We start from the raw sequence: 7500 nt of genomic DNA, 5'->3' as shown, positions 1-7500 counted from the left end.
TCATTTCCCTCACAGTGTCTCCCTCACTCTCGCATCTCCCTCATTTCCCTCACTTTCGTTTCCCTCCTCCTCTGCCCCCCTATCTCGCATCACCATCCCCTTCACTTTCGCATCTTTCCTCACTACAGTCACTTTTGTATCTGCCTCATTTCCCTTGCATTCACATCTCCCACCCCCCCTGTTTGCCTCACCTTTGCGTATCCCTCATTTTCCGCGGATTCGTATTTCCCTCGCTTACGCAACACTCCTCATTTCTTGCTTCCCTCGCTATCTGCTCTGTGCCTGTCACCCTCTCATTATCTGCCCTGTGCCTGTCACCCTTTCATTATCTCTTGTCTTCATTCCTGTTTTTGTTTTTCATTACTTCTCTTCCTCCTTCTGCTACTATTTCTACTTCTCCTTCTTCTTTTTCCTCCCTTTCTTCCTCACCCTCCTTCTCCTCTTCTTCCTCACCCTCCTCCTCTTCTTCTTCCTCTCCTCCTCCTCCTCTTCTTCTTCCTCTCCTCCTCCTCCTCTTCTTCTTCCTCTCCTCCTCCTCCTCTTCTTCCTCCTCCTGATCTTCCTCTCCCTCCTCCTCATCTTCCTTGTTAGTTTTTTTTCTGGCGCGGTTTTATCCTTCGTCATCGAGGTTTACATCTGTGTTGTTGCGTTGTTTATTTATTCGTTGATGTATTTACTCAATTGATACTAAACGATGTACGTAAATGCATACACAAATGCGTAGGTACAGTTGTGAATGAAGCTTCGAAACCGTCTTCAGAGGCGAGGTAGTTTTTATGGGCGATACGGTAGAGGCGTAGTTATATTTTGGTACATTTAAATTAAGCGCGCGTGGAGTCGCGGGCATGACTCGTGAGTGAAGCTTCGAAGCGCTCGAAACTGACTCGAGGAGGGTCGCGCTCATAGGTTGCTCCGAGACGAAGTTCGAAACATGCTTGGCAGGTGTTTTGAGACTTGGCTGTACGGAGATAATGGCTCGTACGCGCATACGTGTTCTACATGCACGCAGACAAGCTCACGCAAAAGCACATACACAAACACACGAACACAAACACGCATATGTACGCACACACGCACACACACCATTGATTTGTTTTTAAATCGGACCACAGTCTTCCTTTCATCTCCCCGTAGCATAATATCGTCCTTGCCTTTCTTTTTTTTAATTAAAGGTTATTATCAGCATTTTAGGGGGTTTCTTAAATGGGTGAGCGTGATAGGGCGTATGTTGTCATTGTATTTATTTATTTTATTTTTTTTGTTTGTTTCGTTTGACCTCGCTCTCATCTACATCGTTGTCTTCGAAATCATCGTCACCATCATCATCATCAGAATGATCTTAGTCGTCATTGTTACCGTTATCATCATTACCACCATCTTATCAGCATCATCATCATTATCGTTACCACCAGCACCACCTTTAGCATTACCGTTTTTAATCATTTTCAGTATTGTCACCACTATCTTTATCATCATGATATTCTTGATCATCAACATCTCTATTATCGTCTCCATCACCACCACCATCACCATCATCACCACCACCACCACCATCATCTTTATCTTGTTAGACATCTTCATCGCCACCACCATCATTGTTCTAATTTTCACTATTATTACTAGAATTATCAGTTTATCTCTATTCTTTATCACTTTCTTCTCCGGTAACATGAATGCCTATGTTGTATCAGGTCTCGCATGCGTGTCATGTGGCTTCGTGTGCATGAGTAGCACGTGTTTCTCCGCTCTATGTTGGTGTTGTCTTTCGTATGTTGTTATGACCGCGGCTCCATGTGTGCATGTAGCACGTGTGTTTTCGTTCTATGTTGGCGCTGTCTCCTGTGTGTTTTTCTTCGTATGTTGGCGTTTGTGTGTGTGCGTGCGTGTGTGTGTGTGTGTGTGTGTGTGTGTGTGTGTGTGTGTGTGTGTGTGTGTGTGTGTGTGTGTCTAACATCTCTCTCGTGCTGGCGTCGTCGATCCTATGTTGCGGTCGTGTCATGTGGCCTCGCGTATTAACTGTCTGTGTTCCTTGGTTTTCTCTTGTTTTGACCTCATGACTCGCTTGTTGTGGCTCTGGCATGAGGTTTCGGTAGTGAATCTCGCCCTTGTTCCTCATGTCTTCATGTATGTTGGCGTCGTTGATCCTCATGTTGGTCTGTATCGGCATCTCTTATCTCATGTTGCTTTCTCATTTTTCTCTCTTTCGCTATGTTGCCGTCTGCGATTCTTTGTCGTTTCTTCCTCATATCTGTATATGTTACGTCTGCCTCATATCTTTACCTGAGTTTCTCGATATTTCCGTCGTTGATTCCTATGTTGCATGGTCCTCATATCTCTGACGCATTATGTTGATGCCTCCGGTCGTATGTTATTTTTCCTTCCATTCTCCCTCGCGCTATGTTGACGGCATCGGCCCTATGTTGCTGCTTCCTCTCCCCCCCCATCTCTCTCTCTCTCTCTCTCTCTCTCTCTCTCTCTCTCTCTCTCTCTCTCTCTCTCTCTCTCTCTCTCTCTCTCTCTCTCTCTCTCTATCTCCTTCCTCTCTCTCTCTCACTCTATCTCCTTCCTCTCTCTCTCACTCTATCTCCTTCCTCTCTCTCTCACTCTATCTCCTTCCTCTCTCTCTCACTCTATCTCCTTCCTCTCTCTCTCTCACTCTATCCTCTCTCTCTCTCACTCTATCCTCTCTCTCTCTCACTCTATCCTCTCTCTCTCTCACTCTATCCTCTCTCTCTCTCACTCTATCCTCTCTCTCTCTCTCTCTATCTCCTTCCTCCCTCCTCTCTCTCTATCTGTTTCCTCTGTCTCTCCATCTCCTTCCTCTCTCTCTCTCCATCTCTTTCGTCTCTCTCTCTCTCCATCTCCTTCCTCTCTCTCTCTCTCCATCTCCTTCCTCCCCCCTTCTCTCTCTCTCTCTCTCTCTCTCTCTCTCTCTCTCTCTCTCTCTCTCTCTCTCTCTCTCTCTCTCTCTCTCTCTCTCTATCTCTCTATCTCTCTATCTCTCTATCTATCTATCTATCTATCTCTCTCTCTCTCTCTCTCTCTCTCTCTCTCTTCTCTCTCTATCTCTCTCTCTCTCTCTCTCTCTCTCTCTCTCTCTCTCTCTCTCTCTCTCTCTCTCTCTCTCTCTCTCTCTCTCTCTCTCTCTCTCTCTCTCTCTCTCTCTCTCTCTCTCACGGTCTCTCGGTCACCAGGGAAGGAGCAACGAAGGCGGCATCGCGTGTCATTTGGTATTGACGTTTCCCCTTTTTTTCCTTTTTTTAATGGGATTTTTTCCTTCTTCCTTTTTCTTTTTCTTTTTCTTCTTCCTCTTCTTTTTCTTCTTCCCCCTCCTCTTTTCCTTCCTCTTTTTCTTCTTCCTCTTCATTATTAGCAATTTCATCATTATCATTATTAATATTTGTTATTAGCATTAGTATTGTTATTAGGTTTTTATCGTGATCATCGTTATCATTGTCACTCTTGTTTTTATTAACGTTTTTTTTAAATTAATTGTGGTTATTTCGCCATTATTATAGTTGTTATTTAGTTTTTTTATTGTTCTCGCTGTTGTAGTTTTGGTTGTTAAATACTATTTTTTTTAGTATTACTAATATTTTCATCATTATCATTATCTTTATCATCATTTTGACTGCGTTGTAGACCTAATTGGTGTTCTTTTTCCTCATTATTTTGATAATTACCATCATCGTCACATGATCACCCCTTATAGATCGACGTATTCGCAATCGATTAGATATATATAATCATCGATATCGTCCTTTTTCCCAATTTCGTCGCTCAAATTGAAAAAAAAAAATCAAGGGCACTTTGTCGGCATCTGCGGCCTGTTTTGGCTACATTTGTGCTTGTTTACACTCTCTCGTGTCGTTGGCTATACTGGAGCACGATAAAAGTGACGTGTCGTGTTTGGGATACTCTGGAGGAACGGTGTTTCTCTTCTCTTCTCTTCTCTTCTCTTCTCTTCTCTTCTCTCTTGTTCTCTTTCTTTCTCCCTTTCTCTTCTCGTCTCTTCTCACCTTTCTCGTCTCTTCTCACCTCCCTCGTCTCTTCTCACCTCTCTCTCTCTCTCTCTCTCTCTCTCTCTCTCTCTCTCTCTCTCTCTCTCTCTCTCTCTCTCTCTCTCTCTCTCTCTCTCTCTCTCCCTCTCCCTCTCCCTCTCCCTCTCCCTCTCTCTCTCTCTCTCTCTCTCTCTCTCTCTCTCTCTCTCTCTCTCTCTCTCTCTCTCTCTCTCTCTCTCTCTCTCTCTCTCTCTCCCCTCTCTCTCTCTCTCTCTCCCTCTCTCCCTCCCTCTCTCTCTCTCCCTCCCTCCCTCCCTCTCTCCCTCCCTCTCCCCCTCCCCCTCTTCCCCTCCCTCCCTCCCTCCCTCCCTCCCCTCCCTCTCCCTTCCTTCCTTCCTTCTTACCTCCCTACTTTCCCACCTTTCTACCTTCCTCCCTCCCTCTCTCCCTCCCTCCCCCCTTCCCTCCCTCCCTCCCTCCCCCCCTGTCACCATTAACAACAAAAAAAGGAAAAGAAAAAAACGAAAACAAGCAAAAAAAATAATATCTTCGTTACGGTCCTATACGATGGTCTCGTAGAGGGGAGAGGGAGAGGGAGATTCAAAGACTTGATATTCCGACTATTTATACCGTGTGTGTAGGGAGGGGGGGGGGGGATTCGTCGACGCTGGGTGGGTGTTCGGGAATCGGAACTTTGGGGGGAGGGGGTAAGGGAGAGGGAGGAGGGGGCGATAAGGGAGGGAGGAGAGGATAGAGTGAAGGAGGGAGGGAGAGGAGAGGGAAGGAAAGGAAAGAGGGGGGGGAGGGGGACAGGAGAGGAAAGAGAGAGAGAGAGGGGAGAGGAAAGAGGGAAGGAGGGGGAGAGGAGAGGAGAGGATAGAAGTAGAGAGGGAGGGAGGGAGGGGGTAGGTTAAGTGTGGGAAGGAGAAATCGAGAAAAAAAAACGTAATGAGAGGCGAGGTGAAGAATGATGTATATTTTATCGGTTCCTGATGAAAAATACAACACAAAAACAGGTTGAATTGGTATCGGGCCTTTACGAATTGTGTATACGCACACAGACGTGCATGTCCGTACGCATGTGTGAATCTGTGAGTGTGCACGGTATGTGTGTGAGTATGTGTTCAGGAAGGATGTAGGGTGATGGAATGGCAAGAGGTTCATTTTGGCGCCACGACAGAGGAGGGGAGTGAGGGAGGGGGCAAGCGAGGGAGGGAGAGGAAGGGAGGGAGGTAGGGAGAGATAGAGTAAGGGAGGGAGAGGAAGAGAGGGAGGTAGGGAGGTAGGGAGAGGAAGAGAGGGAGGTAGGGACAGGGAAGGATAGAGGGGGTGGGAAGGTTAAGAGCATATGTGCCAAGGCAGGTTTGCACGTGTTGGCCGCCATGTTAGGGTGGCTGTGCGTGCGTGCGTGTGGATGCTTGTGTGTCTTGCGAGCGAGAGTGATGTCCTCTGTGTGCGCGTGCGCGCGTGTATGTGTGGGCGTGCGGGCGTTTGTGTATGTGCGTGCGTGTGTGTGTTTGCGACCGCGTGTGCATGGGTGCGTGCGTGTGTGCGTGCATGCACGTATGTGTATGTGCATGTGAGGGTGTGCGTGCTTATGTTTATGTGTAAGTGTGAGAAGCAGGGGTGAGGGGTAGGGAGGGGTGAGCGTGAGAAATAACAGTTAAATACCCTTGTGTCGATAAAATATTTACGGACTTGGTGGGAGGCCGCGTGCTGGTGGGCGGCGGCGGGAAGGTGCCCGCGGTTATTTGTTGTTCTTGTTGTTCTTGGTATTGTTGCTGTTGGTATTATAATTGTTGTTGATGCTATTATTATTATTGGTGTTGTTGGCACTATTATTTTGTTATTATTATTATTATTATCGTTATTTTTATTATTAGTTATTATTGCAAACCTTTCATTATCATTAACATCAGCAACATAATGATTATGATTATTATCATTAATACTATTATTGTTATTATTATTATTATTATTATTATTATTATTATTATTATTATTGTTATCATTATTATTATTATTATTATTATTATTATTATTATTATTATTATTATTATTATTATTATTATTAATATTATTATTATTATTGTGCAGCATAGAATACACAGTGTATCATTATAATATGTTATGTAACGTCCATTATTTCTGTGTTGCATTGTATTATAGTATTGTTACTGATAATGTTGTTTGTGGCCTTTGTATTATTCTTTGTTCATTAATTAAATTAATTTTCTTTTCTTTATTTATTTACTTCTTATTTTATGTATCTGTTTATTTATTTATTTATTTTGCGATTGAGTAAAGGGAAGCGTCGATGTGGCATTATGTAGCGAGCGGGAATGTAGCGGGATTTTTTTTTTTGTAGCGTTTCTTTCTTTCTTTCTTTCTTTCTTTCTTTCTTTCTTTACTTTTTTTACTTTTTTATTTATTTATTTCCTTCTTTCTTGCTTTACTTTTTCTTTTTAAAGCTTATAAGTTGATCTCGGAACAGTAGCGGCGCTGGGACCTTGAGGTAGCGGTGTTTTTCAAGCGCTGTAGCGGACTGTTTTGTAGCGGCGGTAGCGAAGTGGGAAATCAAGGTGACAATTTGCGAGGTAGATGAAGGTAGCGGGAAGGAGGTGTAGCGTTTTTTCTTCTTCTTTCTTTCTTTCTTCTTTTTTTGTTCATTCCGTCTATCTTACTTCTTTGTCGTAAATAGGGAAATAGAGACATGAATAAGTGAAGGAACGACGTCGCTTGACCAATATGGAAAGCTTCGGCTATTAACGACGAGGGACGAAACTCTATCTGCTGCATTAGCGGTTTTGGCGAGGCGATGGTGGTGTCAGCACTGGTGGTGGCGGTGGCGGCGGCGAAGAGGGTGGTGGTGTGTGGTGGTGGTGGCGGAAAGGTAGCGGTGGTGGCGGAATGGTAGAGGTGGTAGCGGAATGGTAGCGGTGTGTGGCGGTGGCGGCGGAATGGTAGCGGTGTGCGGCGGTGGCGGCTGCGGCGGAGAGGTTGTGGTGTGTAGCGGTGGCGGCGGAAAGGTAGCGGTGTGTGGCTTTGACGGCGGAGAGGTAGCGGTGGCGGGAAGATTGCGGCGTGTGGCGGTGGCGGCGGGGAGGTGGCGGTGGCGGCGGGGAGGAGGTAGCGGAGTGTGGTGGAGTGCGAGCGGCCGTGGCGGCAAAAGTGGAGGTGGCGGATCGATGGGTGACTCACGCAGACCTGCTCTTGCTACGTTTTGATACATAGTCTTGTCTTCTTCCTCTCCTGTCTCCCTTTTTCCCTTCTATCTTTCTTTCTTTCTTTTTTTTGAAGGGGGGAGGATGCCTTGTTTTTCCTTTCCTCTTGCTTGCTTTTTTTTTTTGGCTCTTGTTTTGTCCTTGTCGTGCTGGGGTTTGTTTGTTTGTTTTGTGTGTCGTCCGTTCGTGATCATCTTTCGTCGTCCTGCTGGGGCGCTGTCGCCGTCGTCCCGGTCTTTCCTTCTTTCCTTTCTTTCTTTCGTTTTCTTTCTCTC

General features: G+C 45.5%; 1 protein-coding gene across 3 annotated transcripts in view; it reads left to right on the top strand.

Annotated features, from left to right (window-relative positions):
- Positions 1-7500, top strand: part of LOC113816539 (CTD small phosphatase-like protein 2-A) — a 62783-nt gene that overhangs the window by 38228 nt on the left and 17055 nt on the right. The window lies entirely within an intron of this gene.

The sequence above is a fragment of the Penaeus vannamei genome, chromosome 40, assembly GCF_042767895.1.
Source record: "Penaeus vannamei isolate JL-2024 chromosome 40, ASM4276789v1, whole genome shotgun sequence".
Lineage (NCBI taxonomy): Eukaryota > Metazoa > Arthropoda > Malacostraca > Decapoda > Penaeidae > Penaeus > Penaeus vannamei.
The sequence above is the reverse complement of the archived record's forward strand: the minus strand, read 5'-3'. Positions and strand labels throughout refer to the sequence as shown.